The sequence below is a fragment of the Macrobrachium rosenbergii genome, chromosome 20, assembly GCF_040412425.1.
Source record: "Macrobrachium rosenbergii isolate ZJJX-2024 chromosome 20, ASM4041242v1, whole genome shotgun sequence".
NCBI classification, from domain to species: Eukaryota; Metazoa; Arthropoda; class Malacostraca; order Decapoda; family Palaemonidae; genus Macrobrachium; species Macrobrachium rosenbergii.
In genome coordinates, this window is record NC_089760.1 from 16,725,106 (window position 1) to 16,749,764 (window position 24,659).

General features: G+C 40.8%; 1 long non-coding RNA gene across 1 annotated transcript; it reads left to right on the forward strand.

The window, feature by feature from the left end:
* The first annotated feature begins 1,950 nt into the window (after positions 1–1,950).
* LOC136849083 (uncharacterized) lies at positions 1,951–24,129 on the forward strand. Its single transcript, XR_010856232.1, has 3 exons — positions 1,951–2,126; positions 4,114–4,347; positions 23,883–24,129. It is a non-coding gene; the product is annotated as an uncharacterized lncRNA (long non-coding RNA).
* Positions 24,130–24,659: the final 530 nt, after the last annotated feature.

The window sequence follows — 24,659 nt, forward strand, 5'->3', positions numbered from 1 at the left end:
GGCCAAAGGCCAAGCATTGGGACCTATGAGGTCATTCAGCGCAAAATGGAAAAAATATGGAAATAGTAAAAGAATGAGAGTAGGTAAAGTTTGAAAGGTGTAACAGGAGAGAATACCAACAATTACAGTGTGATTGAAAAACCCTTGGAATATTTTTTATTGCTAAATACTGAAGTGAAATTCATATTAGGAAAAAGGGTGGATAGTAACAAGATGGAAGAAACATGCTAACATCTCCCAATGGAGGTACAGTAAAATTCTTCAATCTTACTGAACAAAAGATGTTGCAGCTAGGTGTTAAGGCTGAATGGCCGATGGGACGCTGCAAAGAACCTTCAGTAATGCCTGGGACCTGTGAGGTCATTCAGTGCTGGAGTGCACCCCTATGAGGTACATTGATGGCACTAACCCCACAGTGCACAGGGGCCTTATTCTCATAAATCACATCCAACCTGTTCAGATGCATGTTAAGTCATGGTCAGCGCACAATCTTGGATAAGCACACACAAGGAAAAGTTAATATGGGCGGTATAGTAATGTCCCTGACTACACAGACCAACGCAACGCACTTTGTATATTCTCCTGAGGCGATCAGTTTCAGTTGTTTCCGACCGTTTTTGGTGACAACTCTTCCAGGGAACTCGATTGTGTGGCATACTTTCATTAGATTGTACTTATCCTGTGGCGATAACTTACATCCATACATAAACAACCAGTTTATCATAAAACTGATTTACAAAATGGGATTGATATCCGATGCTCTCCCCAGTGAAGCAGCTTCTGTGTGTCATTTATTGCATGTTTTACGTGGGAAGTACAGTTCGTAACTGTATAGTAATCATAGGGTATGATGATCACTATGAATAACTTATTCAACCTGCATGAAATCATCTTCTCCCATTGGCACCACATTTATTTAGGGAGTCAAGATGGCAAGGAAAAACCATGTACATTCAGACTCCTAGTGAAGTAAATGGCTCAGCATTTTAATAATTCAAACAGTTACAGAAATCAACCTCACCACTGGCGTCCACAAAAAAAATTTAATGCTTCTGCAGTCTTTTTATTCAGAGGCAACAAAAAAATCAGCATTCTTATGGCAAGTCGCACTTACAGATTCTTAGTGCAACGTGCTTCTTACAGATGAGTCAATGTATAAAGCCACTATGGAGTGGCAGCACAAGTCATTATCTTGTTAATGCTTTGATCATTTTACATGAGGATTTTATTCCACTCTCCTCAATTGTGTCTACTAGTTTTCAGAAGTTAAACAGAGAAAGACACCACCGTTCCTGTGATATCAAGGAATCTTAAACTAACCGGTCAGACAGAATTAATGAAGAGCAAGGACATTAAAGTTTGTTTCATCACAAGTAACTGAAGGATACAACTGTGCCAAGAATTAGAAAAGCTCCTGGGTCGTTTTACATGACCAAACAGTCATAAATCAAATCAAATCAAATTTAATAAAAAGACCAACTTATGATACAGACCCATGCAAACTTTGACAGAGTTTTAGCAAAGGGGACCGACATCTTCGTGGTGACTAGAACAAATATAGCTCAAATGGTAATGAAACAGGAAATCAAGAGGCACTGGAAGACAGTGATAGAATTTAAAAGCTAATAAAGCACGGAATTGGGTGCCAGAGAATATCTTGGTATCCACGCACTTCAGGTACACTACCAGACAAAAACTGAAAACTAATTAGATTTCTTAAGCCTTTTATTACTCTTCACGTGTAGGATGCTTTTTATTCTAGCACTGTACGCGATAATCCAGGAAGTTTATAAGATCACTGCTGCGTGGATAATGAAACTGGACCAATGTTGCCCTTGAGGGACACCATAGTTTATTACTTTCACTTAATGGTTTATGACCCTTTTAGTCGCATAAGTGACAATCCTTACAACTCTAACATATACTGAGTCTGTTTAAGAACAATTGATCAATACTTAGTATCAACATGACTAAATGCCTTTAATCTAACAGAACGTTTTTACTTCATGTGCGCATGTGCACGAGTACCCAAAGGGCTATTTAGTACGGAGAACGATTTCAGTACGCGACACCGGCAGCTCGAGCAGACTGGACTACGACAGTGACGTCACATTGGTAAACAAATAGTGAGTGATCGGTATGCGTTTTCCCTGTATTTTCTTGTGTGCTAAGCTACGTATTCGTATAATATAACCTTATATAATGTCTGCATTTGTGTTATGTACTTAAAAAGTCATGAATAAAAGGAAGTGTTTTTTTTGTAAATAGCCTAGGTTTAGTTAATACAGTAACCTAGTATAACCAAGCTTGACTAGGCTCGAGTTACTGTAGATTACCTAGCCAGACTGGGAGCTTTGAGCAGCAGAGTTAGATTAAGGTTCAGATAACGTAATTTTCTTAGCCAATTCCGTATCCTGAGGGCCAGTTACGCCATCTGATATGGTTTCTTAATTTGGTAAAACTACAGGGTAACTCCGCACGACTATTACCCTAAAATTGATTATTCCTATACTTTTAGTGTGGCTGATGGAGGAGGTGGTGTTGTATATTGTTGATTATAAACTCATAACCTAACGTACCATAACCTAACCTGACCTAGCAGACCATGTTACTTACCCAAGGGGCTCCACCCCCAGGACCCCCCAGTGAAGGAAACTCCACTTTTTACCAAAAGCTTCCCTGTAACACAGCACATGTGCAATAGCATTACAGGGTGTCCAGCATACATAAACATATCAGTTTTGAAATTAATTACAGTCGACCAACAAAACATAACAGTAAATTGTTAATAAGCAATCGAAATACTATAGGGAAAAATGAATTTCCAGGGTAATACCCAATGCAGAGCAACCCCATAGTTCTACCTTTAATTCAGTGGTAGTTTTTGATATTGGAGGGTTTTTGCTTTTATTTTTATTTAATCTGCTTAATATCAAAAGCACACTAAATTTGGTTGCAAATTTACAGAAATATGTAGTCTAAATATTTCATTTTTCTTGCCTGTGTGGCTAGTTTTAACTATTTACTGGCTTATGTGCTTGTTAATAAGCCTGTTAGCCTAATGGTGTAAACTAGGCTACTCACTTTTTGTTTCCACCAACCCAATACTCCTGCTCTGAATGTCATAGATGATGGCTTTGTTTGCCAGGCAGTGCACTGTGTGGGCTTTACAGTTTTTAACACCATACATCATCCATCCAGACTAGCTTAGGTTACACTATAACCAGAGGGTCCCTAGCAGATTCTTGGCTGGGGGAAACAAACAAGTGAACTGTACCAATAAGAATGAAAAAGTGTTGGAAAAATGAATAATTTTTATGTATAATAAGTAGACTAGTATTCTAAGAAAGAAATTTAAATTTAACTTCCAAACAGTTAATTGAGTACAAAAGTAGAAAACACTTTTCTTGGTAATTTTTTTTTTTTTTTGTGATTTTGCCAAAACTGACATTGATTTGCATCACATATGCATCATTTTAAATTATTACACACCTCTGTTTGGTCTAAAAAATAATGAGGAAATTTGGCTTATGTGTGGGATGTAATGATAGGAGCTACAAAATATACTGAAAAGAGTCGAAACAATTTTAGATCAGTGTGGAGTTATAGCTGCAGTATACTGTGTTAGCTTCCATGTACTTGCTTAGTTGATGGCTTAGGCTATAATTGCTTGTAGAAGGCTACATAACTCTTATTTCTTCTATTTTAACCTGCTGCCTAAATTTGCTGACATGTCACCTGGTGAGAACTAAAGTAAAATTATGCTTATGTTAGCCTAGAATTTTTTAACTGCATGTTATTCTGGAATACTGTATTATTATTCATTTTTTATTTAAAGTGCTGTGCATTGTAAACTTTCATTGAGTTACAAAAGTGTATGTGAATTACAAAATTTTTTTTATTAGAATATTTTATGAGCTAAGTTATAGTGGTCATACTGTATTCTTGTAAGGGCATGCATTAACAAAATTAACATGACTTTCCATTTGATTACAAATTTTATTATGGAATATTTATGCATTTTAGCAGCATTGACAAGATAGGCCAATGTACTGTATTCTGATATGTTATTAGATTTTAACTTTAATGATCACAACCATCTGTCTTGTCCAGCTGGGTAACTTGCATGCAGTGCCTTCGAATTATAACATGCGGGTGCTTGGAGTAGGAGTTGGTGTCACCATCCTTGTTGTGATTTGGATAGCAGTTGCAGTGGCTGTTGTGGCCTGTTGGCGCAGACGCATAGTAGCAGCAGCTGGGATTACTTTAACAGCTTTAATTGTCTCAACTATATTACTACTACTTCCCCAGCACCAAGCACCACTTCAGCCCATTGAAATCAATTCGGTATGACTAAGAAAATATAGTGATTTCTTCTAAAAGCTTTGTTTAAGTTTAAGCATAGTTTTCCCCTACGGTGCAAAATATGTATCGGTTCAGCTCTGCAGATTCTGTCCACCATTAGTGATAAAACCTGCAGCCTCTTCATTGTTTCATTTTTACTCACGTTTAAGAATTCGAATGTGTTCCTACATTTATAACAACCTTAATGTTTACAAGCGCAGATATCTTCTGTATCTTTGAAATACATTGTAAGATCTTATTATTATTCTTCCTGAAAGGTATCCAAATGCTTTAGTCCTCTAATTAGGTACTTGTAGAATGGATTAACAAGATTCTGAAGGTTAGAGCGGAAAGGGCATCTGCCTTTCAAACATCTGCTAAAACAAATTATGACATGAGCGAGCCATTTGGAAAAGCACATTAAAAACAGCAACCCCAACTAGGGATTAAGCTTAGAAGAAAGATAACCAGCAGAAAATTAGATATATGACAAAGAAAATATGTAAGAAATGGCTTTGTCAAACATTACTGATCATGGTGGACATTCTTTCTTAACACTCCTCTCCTTGCAACTCCACCTCTTTTCAGTATCACCTTAGCCCTCTCTGACCTTCTTTTCCTAGTAGCTTTTGTCCTGGCCATTATCCTCCCAATTATGAATTTTGTAATGATACAGGTCTCACTTTACAGTGTTAGAGTAACTCTAGAGAGTTTTTCTAACATTTTCCATCTATCTTTACAACAAAAACAATGGACCTTCAGAGTTAAATGTGAACACAAATGGATGGCAAAGAAGCCATGCCTTCCAAGACTGATGCCAGGCCAGTTACTGCTGCTGTTACTACCCAGTTTTTATGTTTATCAGTTGTGTTGTAACCATCGATTTTCTACGCTCAGGATTTTTATTATCTTTATATTCATCAAGTGGTTGTTATGTTGAATGCCATTTTGTTTTGACTCACAGATGTTATCAGTTTTTCATCGTGTGTGTCAAATGTGTTGTGGCTTGAGGTAAATTAGCCTATCCATGTATACCTAAGATGCAGCATATCAAAGTAAATATACCTTGGAAGTGTAGAAAAATTTTTAAGTTTTTCCATATTTTTGCTCAAGACTAGTACATAATTTGCAGGGTAGGTACAGGAGTGCTTTAGATAGGCTTCTATAGAGCTTCCAGTGTTGAGAGGGAGGTGCAACATTCTTGTATTATGAATTGTTGTTAACATGGGTAAAGGCACTGTGCAAAAGAACAGAATGCTATGTCTTCCAACTGTGGGTAGAATTGGCATGCATTCCTCTAAATTTCTCATAGATCCTGGGAGTTCTGTATAAATGAGGAACCTCATATTAGTTTCAGGCTAAATTAAGCATGCCCTCACCTACAGTGAAGACCTGTTGGTGTAATCTCATAGTTTATTCTATATTAGTTGTCACATTAATATTAACTGTACTTGTCTACTGCTGTGCAAGACTTGGTCACATGAACTCGTGAGTATAATCCAAAAGTCAAGTCTTCTTAGTGCATATGGCTGAAGGAAGATGGAAGTTCATTACTGGTTTGATTTTTTCCAGTTCATATATGAAGTGGATAACTTTAGTAATAGAATTGCAGCTCCTTCTATTAAACTGGAGAACTTATTCTATTAATAAAAACATTATCCATTCATTCATTATAAGGCCAACATAAGAAGGAAATCATCCTATTAAACTTGAGAACTCTAGAACCCACAAGTATACGGGACCCATGTTTTCAGTTTCTGAATCCATATACTGTACAGTAACCTGTTTGGACTGGCAGTTGTAAGTCTTCAAAAGGTAGATCGACAAACTGTGTTTGCACTTTTGCATTCAAGCCTTTTAAATAATCTTAATGGTTTGGTATGTTCTATAAATGTACAAATTAAGTTGAACCAGTTCTTCATACTGTTCATTATTGTTCTTTTATATCTTGTTATTTTAGTTTTATGAGAAGCAGCTCATAGCATTATTGTGTGGATAATGTAATTGCATGTTCAGTGTCTTTGGGTTTGTACATACCTAACTTGTTCCATGAGTAGTTTAAAGATGCTGACTGTCTGTCTTTATCATATTTTTGTGGTTGAAAGAATGTTCTCCTATTAATTATATGTGAAGCAAAGGTGGTTGGTAAGGGCCTGAGTCATACACCATAGACTACTCAGCCAATCCTTTTCATTAAACATTGGTCTAGACATCTCAAGAGGTGTCATAGTCCTAATTTCATTATAATGCCTTACCAAAACACTGTAAAAGCTTTTATCTCTTAAATTCGACACATCCGAGATATATTTTTTCAAACTGTGTTTGGAACGCTGATATAATTGGCGGGAGACCCAGCCCCACCGGATGCTGGTGGGGGGGAGTGGAAGGAGACTTGCCCAGTAAACAGCACCAGTTTCAATCTCGGGCATGTTGTGAACGCATCTCGTGCGTCCGTTCGTTTCAAACTGTTTGGTTTACTTCATCTCGTTGCGCTTCTTTCTGGCGTCTCTTTTTGGTGAAGTACTCAGTGCCCTGTTTGTTAATCTAGCTAGCGTAGCTCTGTGAAATTGGTAGCTATGTCGGATTCCAGCCTCTCTGGATGTAGAGTTTGCGCAGGGAATTTGTGCTCTTCCAAACTGGTTAAACTTAAGTACGACCGCCACTCTTTGTGTGCGGCATGTAGGGGTCAGGAGTGTTCCCAGGAGAACACATGCAGTGAGTGTATGGAATGGAGTCAGGAGTTTTGGCAAACATACAGTTCCCATCAGGTAAAGCTGGTTAAGGATAGGGATAGGAAAGCTTTTAAGCGTAAGGAAGCTAGGCTAACTTTTTCGCGGGTGGCATCAGCGTCATCTCCTTTACCGGCTGTTCCTTCCTCCTCTCCTACCCCCTCCTCTACTTACTAAAGGCTTGCATAAAAAAATTATTGGTGCAAAAGTAATAAAATCTCTTCTTCTAAAACAACTTTGACAGAGACTGCAGACTTTCTTTTATTCTTGAGAAACTCTAAGAATTTATCCTCTTCGACCATAAAAGGCTACAGAGCAATGCTGAGCTGTGTGTTCAGACAAAGGGATCTAGACATATCCTCAAATCAAGACTTTCAGACCTCATTAGGTCTTTTGCCACTAAGAAACAAAAGCATTCAGAACTTGTTTCTTGGAATCTGGATGTAGTCCTAAAGTGGCTCTCCAGGCCCCCGTTCGAGCCCCTGAACATAGCCTCATTCAGGAATTTAACAAAGAAGACACTATTTTTAGTAGCCTTATCAGCAGCCAAGAGAGTTAGTGAAATTCAGGCCAGTGACAAGAGGGCCAGCTTTTCAGGAGGTGTGCAGTCTGCTCCTTTATTTTGGGATTTCTCGCTAAGAACGAGAGCCCAAACAATCCCTGGCCTCGTTCCTTCAGCATTAAAGGACTAGCAGACACACTCAGACCAGAAGAGATTGAGAGGGTACGTTGCCTAGTAAGAACCCTAAAGTTCTACCTTCTCAGGATGGAGAAGATTAGGGGTTCATCTAGCAACCTCTGGACTTCAGTCAAGGATCCATCTCGTCCTCTTACAAAGAATGCTGTCCTTCTTCTTGAGGGATACCATTCGTGAAGCACACTCGCCATTGAGAGAGGAGGATTGTCCTATCTTGGAAGTAATGGCGCATGAAGTCAGATCCGCGACGACTTCATTATTTTTTAAAATACAATCTCTCACACTCTGCAATACTTCAAGCAACTTACTGGAAGTGCAGGTCCGTATTTGCTTCGCATTACCTCCGAGATGTGGAAACAACTTTTAACGATTGCAGTACCCCAGGACCTCTATCGATGGCTGGCATGGTATTGGGGGAGGGAGTATAGGAAGTGTTCCTTCCTTCTTCATCTCCTCGCCTTGATTTATGGTGAAGAGTTCTTGGGGAGTCTGGGGGTACGTTGAACTTGGATACCCACCGGTCTTTTAGTGGTAGGTGGTGGTGTTTTTAATGTTTTATGGTGTAGGTAACAGTTGTATTTCTGGTTTTGTATGGTACTGCGCCCTGGGCAGGGCAAATTTTCTTGGTATTTCATTTAGCATTCAGAAGTATCCTTTGCTGTGAAGCTCCCACTGATGTAGCAGATGACCCTTGGCCATACAGCCATGTCTCTACAGCTAAGATGAGCGCACAAACAGGGGCAGTAACTTCCTGCTGTGACACTCTTGCCAGGTAAGGAAACAACAAGCATTTCTTGCAATGCTGGCAGGCATTTATTTCCTTAATTCATTACTTTTATTTTAATGATTTGGGGAAGTATAGTCCATGCATCCCACCTACTGTCACTGTGGGAATCAGCTATGTAATTACTTGGTAAGTTACTTATATAAAGTGACATTTTTATGATAAAATAAGATTTTATATATACTTACCAAGTAATTACAGAGTGGGAGCCCTCTTGCCTCCCCTCACATGGACTTTGGGCATAAACATATTGAAGCCCTCTGCTCAGTTGTGCCCTCTTCCCAAAAGTGGGCGGAGTCAGTTACCTACATCATAACGTAAACAAAAGAATCGTTACCACAGATTTCAGAATTTTAGCTGCCGGTTAATAGAAACTGTTAGCTCTGTAATTACTTGGTAAGTATATATAAAATCTTATTTTATCATAAAAATGTCATTTTCATACCTCTGGAGATGATCATGAACAACCATTTCCCTCGTAGGTGGGTAGTGCCATCATTGCACCTCATCACTGTAGGCATTACTTAAGGTTCTTTGTAGCATCCCTTCTGCCCCTAGCTCCAACCCCTTTCAGTCCTTTTACTGTACCTCTGCTTATATTCTCTTTCTTCTTTCTTCCATCTTACTTTCCACCTTCTTTTAACAATTGCTTCATAATGCAACTGCAAAGTTTTCCTCCTTTAAAACCTTTTTACTCTTATATTCCCTTTCAGTGCTGAATTACCTCATAGGTCCCAGAATTTGGCCTTTGGCCTAAATTTTATATTCCATTCCTGAACAGCCACTTAAAAGTGATGTCTTTCTTACACGAGATACAAGTTCAGAATGTAAAATCACAGCAGGAAATCAAGTTAATAAGATACCAATTACATACTATGAAATGAAATGCAAATGATTTTTAAGAAAAAGTTAAAAATCTCAAAATGCAACAGTAATAAAATCCATCTCAGGACATTGGAGTCAATCAATAATAATAGGAAGGAGTGCCCAGAAAATATGAAAATTCAAAAATACAAAGATATTGAGTGCTAGAAATTTAAAAGTAAAGGATAAACAGGTTACCTTTGGCTTGTGTGATGTGATAAAATAAACAAGGAGGTGATTGAATATATGTTCACCTGCACCAGTTTGCTCACAGTAGACAGTTCCTCATTGGACGGGTGGGTATCATTCTCAGCTAGCACTCTGTTGATCCCGTGTTCAGCTCTCCGACTGCCCAGTGAAGAATTAGAGGAATTTATTTCTGGTGATAGAAATTCATTTCTCGTTATAATGTGGTTCGAATTCCACAATAAGCTGTAGGTCCCTTGCTAGGTAACCAATTGGTTCTTAGCTACATAAAATAAATCTAATCCTTCGGGCCAGCCCTAGGAGAACTGTTAATCAGCTCAGTGGTCTGGTTAAAGTAAGGTATACTTAATCTTTTTTTGCTCACAGTAGAAACAAAAACATACTGACATCAAAAATATACAAAAGGAAGTCAGCAAACAGGAAATAAAAGAAATAACACTGGAGATTTATAAGCTTACTGCCAATATATACAAAATTCAGCAGAGAAACAAACAGTAGCATCTTAAAGTAATCAATCACCTGTGGCTAACAATACCTGATAATTTGAGAAAATTATGAACAATTGGGTTTAGATGAAACAAGATAATTATGTACAATATCAAATTAATGTTTTAATAATTTTTATATTAAGCATGCTAGGAAAGATTACTTTCCCAAAAGCTGCTGCTGGAATTTTTACTCATATTTTTAGTTATGTATATTTTTTGTCATATAACAGGATAGGAACTCTTTTACTGTATGTCTGCTTGTCAGACATAAAAATAATTCTAATGGTGGTTAAAAATATAGTTAATGGGAGTTATCATAGAATTTAATATGAAATTTTGTTATAATTTAGAAAAAGATAGTCATTATCATCTTCTCAGCTTCATCCCTGTTTGGGGTTGCTGTTTAAACAAGTCTTTACCAGGTGTCATTTCTAATACTCATTGAATGGCTCTTTCATCATTTATTTTGGTAGATGACAATTATGAGAATAACAGAACTGTAGAATAACAGTACAGTACTGTAGGTGTATGGCATAACATTGAGAAAATTTCTGTAAATTGCACATGGTTGCATGGTTAAGGGACACTGTAGTTATACATAAATATTTGTATTTCTGAACTATTGTAATAAGTGTTGCAACACTTTCTTTGAAATTAGCTTTTAGTTTTCTGTAAAAGAAAACTATTGAGATGGCTATTTGTGTCTGTCTTCACTTTTTCTGTCTACCCTCAGATCTTAAAAACTACTGAGGTTAGAGGGCTGCAAATTGGTGTGTTGATCATCCACCCTCCAATCATCAAACATATCAAATTGCAGCCCTCTAGCCTCAGTAGTTTTTATTTTATTGAAGGTTTAAGTTAGCCATGACTGTACGTCTGGCACCGCTATAGGTGCCAACAACACAGGCCACCACCAGGCCGTGGCTGAATTTCATACAGCATTATACACTGTACAGAAAACTTGATTGCACCGAAGAAACTTCAACGTAGTTTTTACTTGTTAAATGTTACATTCTCTCCAATGAAATTAGATTTTTTGTATCATTCTCCTTTTTGAAACTAACTTTTACTTTTATATAAGTAACTTACCAAGCAACTACATAGCTATTAGTTTCACTTAACTGCGGCAGTTCAAAATTTGAAATTCGCGGTAATGTGTTACTGTTTTAGTGTAGGTAACTAGACCCCACTCATTTTCGGGGAAGAATAGGTACTACAGTGCTGAAGGGCTCAATTAATTTCTGCCAGTCAACTGAACGTTTGGTTGAGCAGCTCTGATTTGAATTTTGCCAGACAGTTGTATCTTTCGCCTTTGGTGAAGTATTCATTCGTGTTGGTTGCATGCTATTTATTAACTTAGCTAATTCTCTTTTCAGACTTGTGACTAATTTGACTTAGTATGTCAGACTTTAGCTTGTCTTGTATTGGGTATTGCAGCAAAGGCTGTAATACTAGACTTACTTCTGCTAAGTATGCCTAAACTCCGATACCTGGCTCCCATTCTTTCTAACCCGATGCCATCGCCAGCCTAGAAGCTATAATTGACCAAAAGTTTGGTCTGCTTGTTAACACTGTAGCCCAAATTGGGTCTTCGGTTAAGGCCCTTATGGACCAGGTAAGTGTGATTAGTGTTGGTGCAAGTACAGTGTCACTGGAGGAGGTGACTACTTGTCCCATCGATGCTCATAGACAAAGGTCAATGTCAAACTCCTCCAAACCTGGGAGGAGCAAACCGGAGGTCTAAGGGAGGTTGGTGGGGTTTACACACGGGTAGTTGCCCCTCAACCGAGTCTGTTGATTGAACCCAGGACTCAGCAGATTGCCAATGGAAAGGCGTCTATATGGATGTTTATGCTCTGTCGTCCAGTGCTTCGGACACCAGTGCAGACAGGGGGTGTAAACACTTTTCGAAAGTATCAAGGCCATTGAAAAGGCATGCTCCTTCCGCTGAGTGCACTTCCCCGCTTCCCTGAGCGGGTTGTGCATAACACTTTGGTGACGGAGAGCCAGTCTTTGACGCAGTATTCTTCATCCTTGTTGTCCGAGTGCCCAGCGGGTGAGCACCCTGTGTCAAAGTGTTTTGTGTTGAAGCGCCCTGTGTTTGAGCACCCATCTTCCAGTCCCAAGCAGGTTGTGTATGACACTTCGGTGATGGAGAGCCAGTCTTTGACGCACCATTCCTCGTCCAAGTTGTCCAAGTGTCTAACAGCCGAGCGCCCGGTTTCCAAACGTATATAGTGCCCAAGTGTTCTGTGTCGAAGCGCCCAGTGTCTGAACACCCAACTTCTGAGTGCCCAACTTCCGAACGCTTAGTGTCTGAATGCCCAATGTTTGAGCGTATAGTGTCAGATCGCCCAGTGTCCGAACGCCCAATGTCTGAGCGTATAGTGTCAGAATCGCCCAGTGTCCGAGCAATCAGGTTGAGCACCCAGTGTCCGAACGCACAAAGTCTGACCGTCGAGTGTCCAAGCGTTCAGTGTCTAGGCGCCCAGTGTCCGTACACCCAGTTTCCAAGCTCCATATGTCAGAATTTTTGCCTTCAGGTATGCTTGGTGCCATTAGCCAAGCATTTAACGCCAACCCATGCTGTTATAGATCCTTCCTTGGAGCCTATCCAACGTTGGATAGCATCCTCGGCCTTTTACAGAAGCAACCTTCTGCTACGCAGGATCAGGCTAACTTAGCTTCTCTTGTTTCATCCAGTTAAGAAGCTGACAAGGAAGTCATCGATCAAGAGCATCTTACTTCAGCATATGCAGCATTCCTGAAGTACTTCCTCTTCTGCTATCCAACTTTCTTCTTTCCAAGGGCCCCGCTGTCACCTGGTTCAGCCTTCATGATGAGACAGCTAGTAGAGGCCTCCAGGCTACCAAAGATGGTCCTCTCTTCATCCTCAAGGAAGGCTTTAGCGGGCACTGACAGTTGGTTAGCGGAGAAGAGGGAACTTGGTAAGGCAGTTTTCAGCGCACCTCCCTCCCACCTATCACCAAGAAGGTACTTGTCCTACTTCACTGGGGAAGCTCCTTCTTTGGGAGTTTCTGCCTCCTCCCAGGGGGACTGATCCAGCCTTGTTGACTCAACGCGGAGATCGGCTTTTAACTCCGCTAAGATCATGTTCACGTCCTCGGAGCTAGGCCATTTTGTGAGAGACATCTTCAAAGATTTTGAAGTATTTAGCTTCTTGGACTGGACAGTCGGGGCATTAGCCAAGAAAATAGAAGATTGCAGTACACTTCAAGAGAACTTCACTGTGGATTGGTTGGGAGTACTCTCATGTATGGATAAGGCCATCAGGGATGGCTCCCAGGAGCTGGCTTCCTTATTCTCCATGGGAGTCCTTTAGAAAAGGGAACTGTGGTGCACCTTTACCATTAAAGGTGTCACGCCCTCTCAAAGATCGGCTCTCCTGTTTGCACCTTTATATCGGTCAGCTTTATTCCCAAGAACTACAAAGAGCAGGTTGTGTCGTCCTACAGAAGAAGTCGACACAGGACCTTTTGATGCAATCAACAAGGCGTGCCAAGGAACCAATCCTGTGGCACTTCAGTCTCATTCAGCATGAGAACTGTCTCCCTGCTGCAACAACAGCCCTTTCGAGGAGGAAGAGCCAAGTTTCAGCCCCACCCATGTTTGAATCTGCGATCAGTCCGACCAGCCAAGAAGTCATCCTCCAAACTGGCCTCTCACTAGTGAGATTCTGGTCCTCCGTGTCCCCATAGGAGCCAGGCTTCTCCATTTCTGGGACAACTGAGAAGCCAGGAATGTAGAACCTTGGGTAGTAAAAGTCCTACAAAAGGGTTACGCCATCCTGTTCAGGGAAAAACAGGTCTGCTCATTCACACTTGGCTTCCTAGCAAAGAACGAAATCCTGTCCAACCCCTGGCCTCGTTTGTTCTCAATCAAGAGTTTGTTAAATATCCTTGGACCAGCAGACCAGGAGAGAGCTCTTTGCCTAGGTAGAGCACTTAAGTACTAATTGGATAGGACCAAAGGGATTAGAGGTCCTTCACAGAATCTGTGGTGTTCAGTGAAGAACCCCTCATGACCTTTATCTAAGAACACCTTGGCCTTCTTTTTAACCCTTAAGGGACGGCATAATTTATCAATGTGCCGCACCCCAGACTGGGGAAACTTTGAATTTGGCAAAAAAAAAAAAAAAAAAAAAAAAAAAAAAAAAAATCCCATCAATGGAAAGAACATAACACGTACATTCACACTGTATAAATAAAAAAATTCTAAAAAATTTTCTCTACCTTCCGCAAGAAGTTGAAAATGACTATGTACAACCCCTTGTGGGGCCTCATGTACAAGACAGTCGTAAATTTTACCAACTTAAATATGTTTTTTCTAATAAATAAATTTTTTGGATTTTGTAAAATTATTATTACTGCTCACACAATATCAAAACAGATAAGAAATAAAAGCAGTACCAAATTTTTTGCATATTTGTTGTAAAACATTCACGCAAGTTTATGAGAAGGAAGATTCAGTAACTTTTTTTTACTTTTACATGCTTTTTCTAATATTTCTTTGCAATTTTCTTTGTAAAATTACATTTACAACAGACATACTATCGTAAAAGACAAAAACAAAAAACAACAGCAACAAAAAAAAACAACAGCAACCCCTTCGTATATTTACAAGCAAATTTACAAAAGACTCGTGAGAGAGAGAGATGCAGTACCTTCCCCCTTGAAGTCACAAGCATTACTGATACTGGCCTAACTCTCACGTCTGTATAAAAGTTGCCATTAGTGAATTTATAGCATATAGTATTGACACCTTTGTTTTGAATCATTATTACCATAACAGTGGTGCGTAATTCTGCTTCACACTCAAGCACAATCCTTCCACCTCCCCAAACCTGTTTTACTTCACACTGAAGCTCAATCCGTCCACTAAGGGTTAAAGTGTTTTATTTCCGAGTCAATCTCAAAGATTCAAGAAGATGATCTTCCTGTTTTTAAAGTCAAGGCTCATGAGATTAGAGTGTCGCTCTCCACGATTCTCCAATCAACTTACTGGAAGTCAGAATCAGTGTTCGCCTCCCATTATTTGCACGATGTGGAGACAGTCTATAATAACTGCAGCACGCTAGGTGCGCTGGCCGTGGCCGGCATGGTATTAGGGTAAGAAAGATAGAGATGTCCCTTCCAATCCTCTATCTCCTTGACTTGTTAAAGGATGCCAAGTTTTGTGGAGCCTGGTGGTACCGTGTACCAGGAGTGCCCCACTAGTTGTTATTTTTAAAGGTTGGGTGATGGTTTTGTTTTTTAATATTATGTGCTAACAAATTTCTGGTTGTATTCATTGTACTGCACCCAGGACAAGCATTTATTTTGTAAGACCTTGTCAGTCTTCAGAGTACTCCTTGTCTGCAAGGTTCTCTCACTGAAGTGGAGACGGTTCTCAGCTTACTGCTGTGTCACTACAGGTTGAGATGAGTGCCAACCAGAGGCAGTATCTTCCTGCTGCAGCTCTCTCACCAGATAAGGTTACAATAAGCATTACACCAATGCTAGCTACCTTTCTATTTCAATTTCATCTCCTTCACTGAGTGTTTTTGGGTAGAACATGTCCATGCATCCCACCTCCTGTCAATGTGGGATTCAGCTATGTAGTTTCTCGATAAGTTACTTTTATAAAAATGACATTTTTATGATAAAGTAGTTTTATATATACTTACCACATAACTACATAATTAAAGCCCTCCCACCTCCCCTCTCATGGACATAGGGCACAAACGGATTGAGCTATTCAACACTGCTGTGCCTATTCTTCCCCAAAAGTGGGTGGGGTCTAGTTACGTACACTAAAAAAATAACACATTACCACGAATTTCAAATTTTTACTGCCGCTGTTAAGTGAAACTAATAACTGTAGTTAGTCGGTATGATTATATATATAAAACCTTATTTTCAAACATCTAACTGACCTGGTAGTTATATATATAGCTTAAGTCCCTGACGTGACGGCAGAATTTCAAAAACTCGCGGCAATCGCCGATCGGGTAGTCAGGTGGTCCACCTGTGCGCCCTCTACCCAGGTAACTGGAACCATTCTACATATTCCTCAGATCTTCCCTGCCGCCATAACGGTGACATCGTTAGAATTTCTTTCACAGCCTGTGTTTTTTCAAGTTATTTGGTGAAGTACACTTTGGCTTTGGCTTTCGCTCGCTTTTGGATTTTTCTTTTGGATTATTCTTAGACCTTTTAGATACTGATTGGTTTGAACCTCTGCTTGTTTTTTGGATCTCTCTTTGATTTTTCAACATGTCTGACTCTTCATCGAGTGTAAGAATGTGTGTGAGGGGATGTAAGACTAGACTTCCTAAAGCCTCATTGGATCCCCATCAAATATGTGTAAAATGTAGAGGTAAGAGTTGTGAATTGGACGATAGATGTGAGGAATGTTTGGTCTGTCTGAAAGAGAATGGTTAGACTACAACAGGTATGTGAGAAAACTTGAAAGAGACCGGCTCAGAAGAGCCAAGAGTTCTATATCTCACTCTTCAAGGGACAGTCAAAGGGTTAGATATTTCATTGCCTCATTCTAACAACCCAATTGACCCTTCCCCAGTAGCTGCGGTAATTTCTAACTCCCTTCTAATACAGGTAATAAAGAACCAACTCTTCAGGATATGATGGCGGCCATTCAAACCCTAGGAAAACGGGTAGAATCCCTTGCAGAAGACGGGGAAAAATTATGGTCCGATTTTAGAGATCTAAAAAGTGAAAAAGTTAGTGCAAGTGCAGTGGAGGTGCGGCCGCTCGGTCCTGTTGCTCCTAGTCCTGGACCTCTTCCAAGCTCACCAACCCCTGTGAGAAGGAATGTCGAAGAGACGAAGGGAGGCGAGAGGCTTTAGTTACCGAGCGGTCGTCCCTCGAGCGTACCTGTTGATGCTTCCCAGGGCGCTCACCCTCGACATAGAAAAGGCGAGGTTAATTCGTGTTCTTCCTCTTGGACGATGCAGTCCCCAGACGGGGCTGGCGTCTTAAATCAGAATCGAGACCTTTGAAGAAAACTTCCCGATGTTGAAGGGCGTCATAGAGATACAAGTCAAGCTCCAGGGTGTAGCCACTGGAGCAGTCCGAGCGTTTTCCTTCCAACTCGAAGGCAGCTCACCCGCCAAGAATAGACGTAAACTGGCAGGTTCGATAATGACGCCTGACAGCAAAAAGGTGGACGATTACTACCCTCTGTACATGCCCCTCCCCTTCCCTCGGATTGGTATTCGTCCCCAGAACACTCTCCACAATCCTTACGGGGCGTTGAGAAAAGTCGACAGAGAAAGTTGTGTCTTCCCGGTCTGTCCCCAGCAGCAGGGACCTCCACAATTACAATTAATTAAAGACATGCAGCAGAAACTCTCGTCCTTAGTTCAAGTCTTGCAGCCTGCAGGAAAGAAGGATACTGTTCTTCCGATTGCTGTTGGCCATCCGGAAGTTAATCGGGACAGATGTCGCACGGGCGGCCAGTTCTCAAGTGACTTAAAGGATCGGCAGTTCAGCGAACGCAGAAAGAAGATTGGTCCTGCTCAAAAAGTTACTATCGCTGTCGTCAACCTGAGGAAGCTTTTGACAGATGTCGCACAGGCGCCAGTTCTCAAGTGACCTCAAGGTTTGGCGGGATAGTGAACGCCAGAAAGCTGGGCCAGGACGCCCAAGAAGTTGAACAACAAGGCGCCAAGCGTCATTTGGCTGGACGAAAAGATGTTGATCTTCAGGAAGACAGGAGTCAGGACGCCAGGCGTCAGGACACCAGGCGTCAAGGAGTTCGGCGCCAGGACTCCAAGCGTCATGAAACTGGACGCCAAGAAGTTAATTTCTTAGAGGAGAGACTCCAAGACTCTAGGCGTCTGCAGACTGGTCAACAGGACGTCGAGCGTCAAGAGGTTGGACGCCAGGGGTTTCCAGGCGTCATGAGACTGAATATCAAGAGGCTAGTCATTTAGAAGGTGAACTCCAAGACGCTAGGCGTCAAGAGATTGGGCTACATGACGCCAGGCGTCAAGAATTTGGACGCCCGGACGTCAAGCGTCATGATACTGTACCACGGGAAGTTAATCTTTTGGAAGATAACCCACAAGACATCAGGCCTCAAGAAACTGTACGTCAATATACTCTAACAGGACGCCAGGACGCCAAACGTCAAGATGGCATACATGAAACTGAATTCCATTATACAAGGGAGGACTTTACCGACCCGATAACAGAACAACAGTTGGATGACGTGGAAGACGATCTTCCTCACTCACTAGACAATCCGGTGGATGACATATCGGACGAGGAAGAGCGAAAAGACCAACGTCCCTCTTCGGACTTAAAGAAATTAATGAAAGTTTTCACGGAACTTTTTCCTGATAACTTCATTCCAGCCTCTCCTCGTTCTCCTCCATCGGAATTCACTTTAAGAAAGACGTCTTCAACGAACTTCTTTATGAAAATGGTTATGTCTCGCTCATCCAAACGGGCTTTAAAATTGATGGAAGAGTGGATGAATACTAAGAGAGATCTGGGCCGGACGGTATTCTCCTTTCCCCAGCCAAGCTAGCTTCTAGATCTAGCGTGTGGTATCAAACTGGAGAATCTCTTGGCATAGGAGTTCCCTCTTCTTCCCAGGGGATTTCTCGAGACTAGTAGAGGCTTCCCCAGCGCACAGCTATGATGAAGTCAAAGGTGTTTTGGTCCGCTTCTGAAATGGACCATCTTCTCAAAGGAATCTTTAGGGCCTTTGAGGTTTTTAATTTCTTGACTGGACTCTGGGAGCCTTGGGTAAGAAGATGGAAGCCAGCAAGAATGCAGACACAGAGGACCTGGTGCACATAATGGCTTGCATGGATAAGGCTCTCAGAGATGGTGCCAACGAGCTGGCGGCGCTTTTTCTGCAGGGATCTTAAAGAAAGGGCACATCTTTGCTCTTTTCTGTCTGCTGGAGTAACCACTACTCAAAAATCAGAACTCCTTTATGCTCCTCGTTCTGCTCACCTGTTTCCTCAAGAGCTAGTAAAAGAAGTCACAGCGGCCTTATCACAAAAGCCACGCAGGACTTGATTACTGAAATCAGCTAAAAAGTAATGCCAACGAGCTTCGTCATTTACTAAAGAATAGGGAGAAGCTCTTGTCTCTCAGCCCTTTCGTTTCAAATCCCTCAGTAGAGGGAACTCAAGATCTGCTGGGAGAAGATCAACGAAAAAGAGGTTACAGACAAGGAAGACACAGAGTCTGATGGGAGTCTCCTTCAGACAGCGGTAGGAGCCAGACTGAACAATTTCTGGCAAGTGTGGGAAAGGAGAGGATCGGATCCTTGGTCCATCCAGTTGATCAAAGAGGGTTACAAGATCCCTTTCCTCAGAAACCCCTCTGGCATCAAGACCGATAGACCTTTCGGCCAAATACAAGAAGAAAACGAAGGCGGAGGCTCTGCAACAACAAATTTCTCTTCTGTTGCAAAAGAAAGCCATAGAAAGAGTTCAAGACGTGGATTCCCCAGGATTTTACAATCGCTTATTCCTGGTTCCCAAGAACTCGGGGGTTGGAGACCAGTGTTGGACGTGAGTGCTCTCAACGTTTTTATTCAAAAGACAAAGTTCACAATGGAGACTACGAAGTCTGTCCTAGCAGCGGTCAGACAGAACGACTGGATGGTATCATTGGATCTGCAGGATGCTTATTTCCACATCCCTATCCACCCAAGCTCCAAGAAATATCTGAGATTCGTCCACGAGGAAGAAGTGTTCCAATTTCGAGCTCTTTGTTTCGGCCTAAGCACCGCTCCTCAAGTTTTCACGAGATTGATGAACAATGTAGCAGGAATGTTGCACACGAGAGGCATCAGAATCTCCTTATACCTGGACGACTGGCTTCTCAGAGCCCCTTCCCACACACGCTGCCTGAAGGATCTTCAGATGACAGTCCAGTTATCAGAAGAACTGGGCCTACTTATAAACAAGAAAAAATCACAACTGATCCCATCCCAAGAGATTCTATACCTTGGGATGAGGATTCAGAGTCAGACTTTTCGGGCTTTTCCGTCGTTGTCAAGAATGGAACAAGCCTTAGAAAAGATTCAGAGCTTCTTAGGGAGGAAGACTTGCTCGGTAAGGGAATGGATGAGTCTGCTAGGGACCCTTTCCTCTCTAGAGCAGTTTGTCTCCTTGGGGAGACTGAATCTTCGCCCGTTACAGTTCCATCTCAATCGGAACTGGGACAAGGGAAAAGAATTGGAGACGAAGTGTATCCCCATCTCGAGTCCCGTGAGGCAATATCTAAAATGGTGGAACGACCCCATCAAGCTACAAGAGGGCCTTTCCCTAAAACAGAGGAACCCAGACCTAGTGTTGTTCTCCGGCGATCGGACTCAGGATGGGGAGCGACTCTGGGAATCAACGAAGTTTCAGGCTCTTGGACCAAACAGCAAGAGTCTTGGCATATCAATCAGAAGGAACTAACAGCGATCCTTCTAGCTCTCAAAGAATACGAACAGGTAGTAAAGAACAAAGTGGTGCAGGTCAACTCCGACAACACAACAGCGCTGGCCTACATCAGCAAACAAGGGGGCACTCACTCCAAATCTCTATACGAGACAACAAGAAAGCTTCTTCTCTGGGCGAAAGCAAAGAATGTGAGACTACTAACCCGCTTTATTCAAGGGCAGAAAAATGTAAGAGCAGACATGTTGAGCAGGAAGAATCAAGTCCTGTCCACAGAATGGATGCTACATCAGGACGTCTGCAAGAGCATGTGGCTGATTTGGGGGCGACCGTGCATAGATCTTTTTGCCACAGCATGGACGAAAAGGATAGAAACTTATTGTTCCCCCGTTCCGGATCCAGAGGCTGCTTACATAGACGCGTTTCTCATGGACTGGTCAAACTTGGACGTTTACGCATTCCCACCTTTCAAAATTATCCACAAAGTAATACAGAAGTTCGTGTCGCACGAGGGTACCAGAATGACTCTAGTCGCTCCCTACTGGCCAACAAGAGATTGGTTCACAGAGGTACTGGAATGGATAGTAGACACTCCGAGAGAACTTCCGCTAAGAGTAGATCTACTCAAACAACCCCACTTGGAAAGGTATCACCAAAACCTCCAAGCGCTACACATGACTGCCTTCAGACTATCGAAAAACTCGCAAGAGCTAGAGGCTTTTCGAAGGAGGCAGCTAAGCGCGATCGCAAAGAGCAAGGAGGTCTTCCACCATTAAGGTATACCAATCCAAGTGGGAAATTTTTAGAGGATGGTGTAAAACAACTCTGTATCCTCTACCAGTACCTCTGTGACTCAGGTAGCAGACTTCCTTCTTCATCTTAGGAATAACCTTAAATTTTCAACTTCAACCATTAAAGGTTATAGAAGTATGTTAGCATCGGTCTTTAGACACAGAAACTTAGACCTTTCTAACAATAAGGACCTCCAAGACCTTCTCAGATCCTTGATACATCTAAGGAGAGGGTACAAGAATCACCGGCTTGGAACCTAGATGTGGTCCTAAGGTTCCTCACGAGTGATAGATTCGAACCTTTACAAAGGCATCCTTAAAAGATCTCACTATGAAAACGCTTTTTCTAGTCAGTTTAGCTACTGCAAAACGAGTAAGTGAAATTCATGCCCTTAACAAAGCTATAGGTTTTAGACAAGGCAAAGCAGTTTGCTCACTTCGACTAGATTTTCTGGCAAAAATGAACGTCCATCTCAACCTTGGCCCAAAGCATTGAGATTCCTAACCTGACGGATGTCTGGGTGAGGAAATAGAAAGAACTCTGTGTCCAGTAAGAGCTCTAAAATATTATCTAGAAAAGACAAAAAGATTTACGGGGGATTCAGAAGGGCTTTGGTGCTCTGTCAAAAACCCTCTGTACAAATGTCTAAGAATGCTCTGTCCTTTTTATCAGACAATTAATAAAAGATGCTCATGTGGGATGTAGGGAATCAGAACACAATATTCTAAAAGTTAAAGCACACGAGGTCAGGAGCGGTAGCAACCTCTGTGGCTTTTAAACAAAATAGGTCCCTCCAGAGTATCTTGGATACGACCTTCTGGAGGAGCAAGTCTGTTTTTGCCTCACATTACCTTAAACAAGTTCAGACTGTTTATGAAGACTGTTACACGCTGGGTCCTTTTGTAGCTGCAAATTCAGTAGTGAGAAAAAATAGCTACCCCTACAGTCCCATAACCCAATACCCTTTTTCTTTTATCCCTTGGAACTAAGATGTTGTTTTTTGGTTGTTTGCAAGTCTGGGCGCAGTCTTCCGCAATCATTAGCAGACAGTTTTTAAATAATATCATTTACTTCAGTTCTCTTAGTCAGGTGGTCATTTGTTCCTTGGTAGCGCCGGAATAAGGGTATTAAAAGGAGGTCTAGTCACATAGAGGTTATACACGGTTGACAGCCCCTAGAGATTTTTCAGCCCCTGGGTGGATCGCTGGATCTCTTAAGGAATGCAGACATAATGAGGCAGGAAAACAATGAAGTCAGCTTCCTTAACAGGTAGGAACCTTTAGTTGGTTTTGCAAAGTTTTTTTGTATTTCAATTCCAACGATGTTGGCTGTCTCTGACCCTCCACCAAAGGTGTCAATCAGCTATATATATAACTACCAGGTCAGTTAGATGTTTGAAAATGTTATTTTCATAATAAAATAAATTTTTGAACATACTTACCTGGTAGTTATATATAATTAAATTCCCTCCCTCCTCCCCTCTAGAGACTAGGGGCATGGAAGATCTGAGGAATATGTAGAATGGTTCCAGTTACCTGGGTAGAGGGTGCACAGGTGGACCACCTGACTACCCGATCGGCGATTGCCGCGAGTTTTTGAAATTCTGCCGTCACGTCAGGGACTTAAGCTATATATATAACTACCAGGTAAGTATGTTCAAAAATTTATTTTATTATGAAAATAGCATTTTATCATAAAAATGTTATTTTTGTTAAATCTTCCCTTATGAAATTTGCTTTTCTGTTGTGATGATTCTTTCTTGATACAGTACTGTACAGTGTTTACTTTTGCTCTGAAATTCCATTATTATAATAAGTGTGCATGTAATAAGTAAAATATTTTAGTGTATCCTGAGCTTGACTCTACCCTTAAATTTACTTTTTGACATTAACCTTACCTCTCCATTGTATAGCTTTTACTTCCATACCAGCAGTACAGTAGTAAAAGCTATATAATGGAGAGGTAAGTGTTTAAAAAATATATCTTAAATTAAGTATTTATATTACATTGAATATTTTAGTAATGATATTGGAAATTGTTTTTTTTTTTGTTGAAGTAAGAGTAGATATTTACATCTGTGAATGGGTACCATGTCACCAACTGTCTTAGTCATACAAAGTACCAAGACTCAATTACAAGGAATTACTGTACTGTGTGTTGCTAAAAGGAGCGAGTATATGTAGTAGATCTGTGTGTGTGTGTGAATAAGTAATTCCTCATAAATATTTTGGAGGGAATATTCCAAATTGTAGTTAGTAATAGGATGGGACACTTTAGAATCTGCTTACAATAATTCTGAAGTCAGTCTTGGTGATGATGCTAAAATTTAAGTATAAATAAAATAGTCAGCCATATTTAATAGTGTGTATTTGGTAATTATTGAAAAGCAAATACAAGTTTAGCAAGTTGTGTCATAAATCTTTGATTAGGATGTATGACAAGTTATGTAAGTTCCTATTACATTATAGGCATTAATATTATTTTTCTTTTCCATTTTAGTTGTATTGTTTACAAGTAGAGTAAATAATTGATTCTATTTCAGGTTATTGATCACCTATTCATTCCACGGGTAATAATACTTCTTATTTGTGGAGTATCAGCAGTTGTTGGCTTTGGCGCTGTTATTGCACACTGGACTGAACCTGTACAAGCAAGATCACTAAAAAAAATCAAAGCTCAGTAATCAACGCAGGATTACCTCCAATTAAGTACAAAGCTGTCTTTTCCAAGGCTTCTGACTTTTTATATTGTTGATAACATTAAGGAAAGTACAGTATAGGCAGCGAAAATGGCTAATGTTTTGCCTATGTTTACTGCAATATTTGAGAAAGTTCCCCGTTTGGGTCTTACTAGCCTTAGAAGCCATGTGGTTCGTATAAGTGCTGCAGCTAGTATCAGGCGACTTCATCTAAGTGACCATCATAATGATATATACATGATCACAGGAGAAGATGACTTCAAGAATAAAGTCATGCGAAATTCTCTTCCTGTGATCGTCAACTTTCATGCTGATTGGTGTGAGCCATGTCACTCCTTGAAGCCATTACTTCAAAAGATTGCTGAAGAGCACGTTGGACACCTTCATTTAGCAGAGGTAAAGGTGTACTTTATTTTATAGTATTTTCTTGGTACAACACAGTTGCAGTTTCATGTGGATCTGTAAATCCTTAATTTCTAAATAATAGCTGTTGATTAGCAGTACTGTAGTTAGTTAATGGATGAGTATATCTGTAGTGTTTTCATCAACCTGACTAACTACAAGGTAGTCTGACAGAAACGTGACATGACATTCCAAGTTTTATTCAAACCTTAAAAGGAA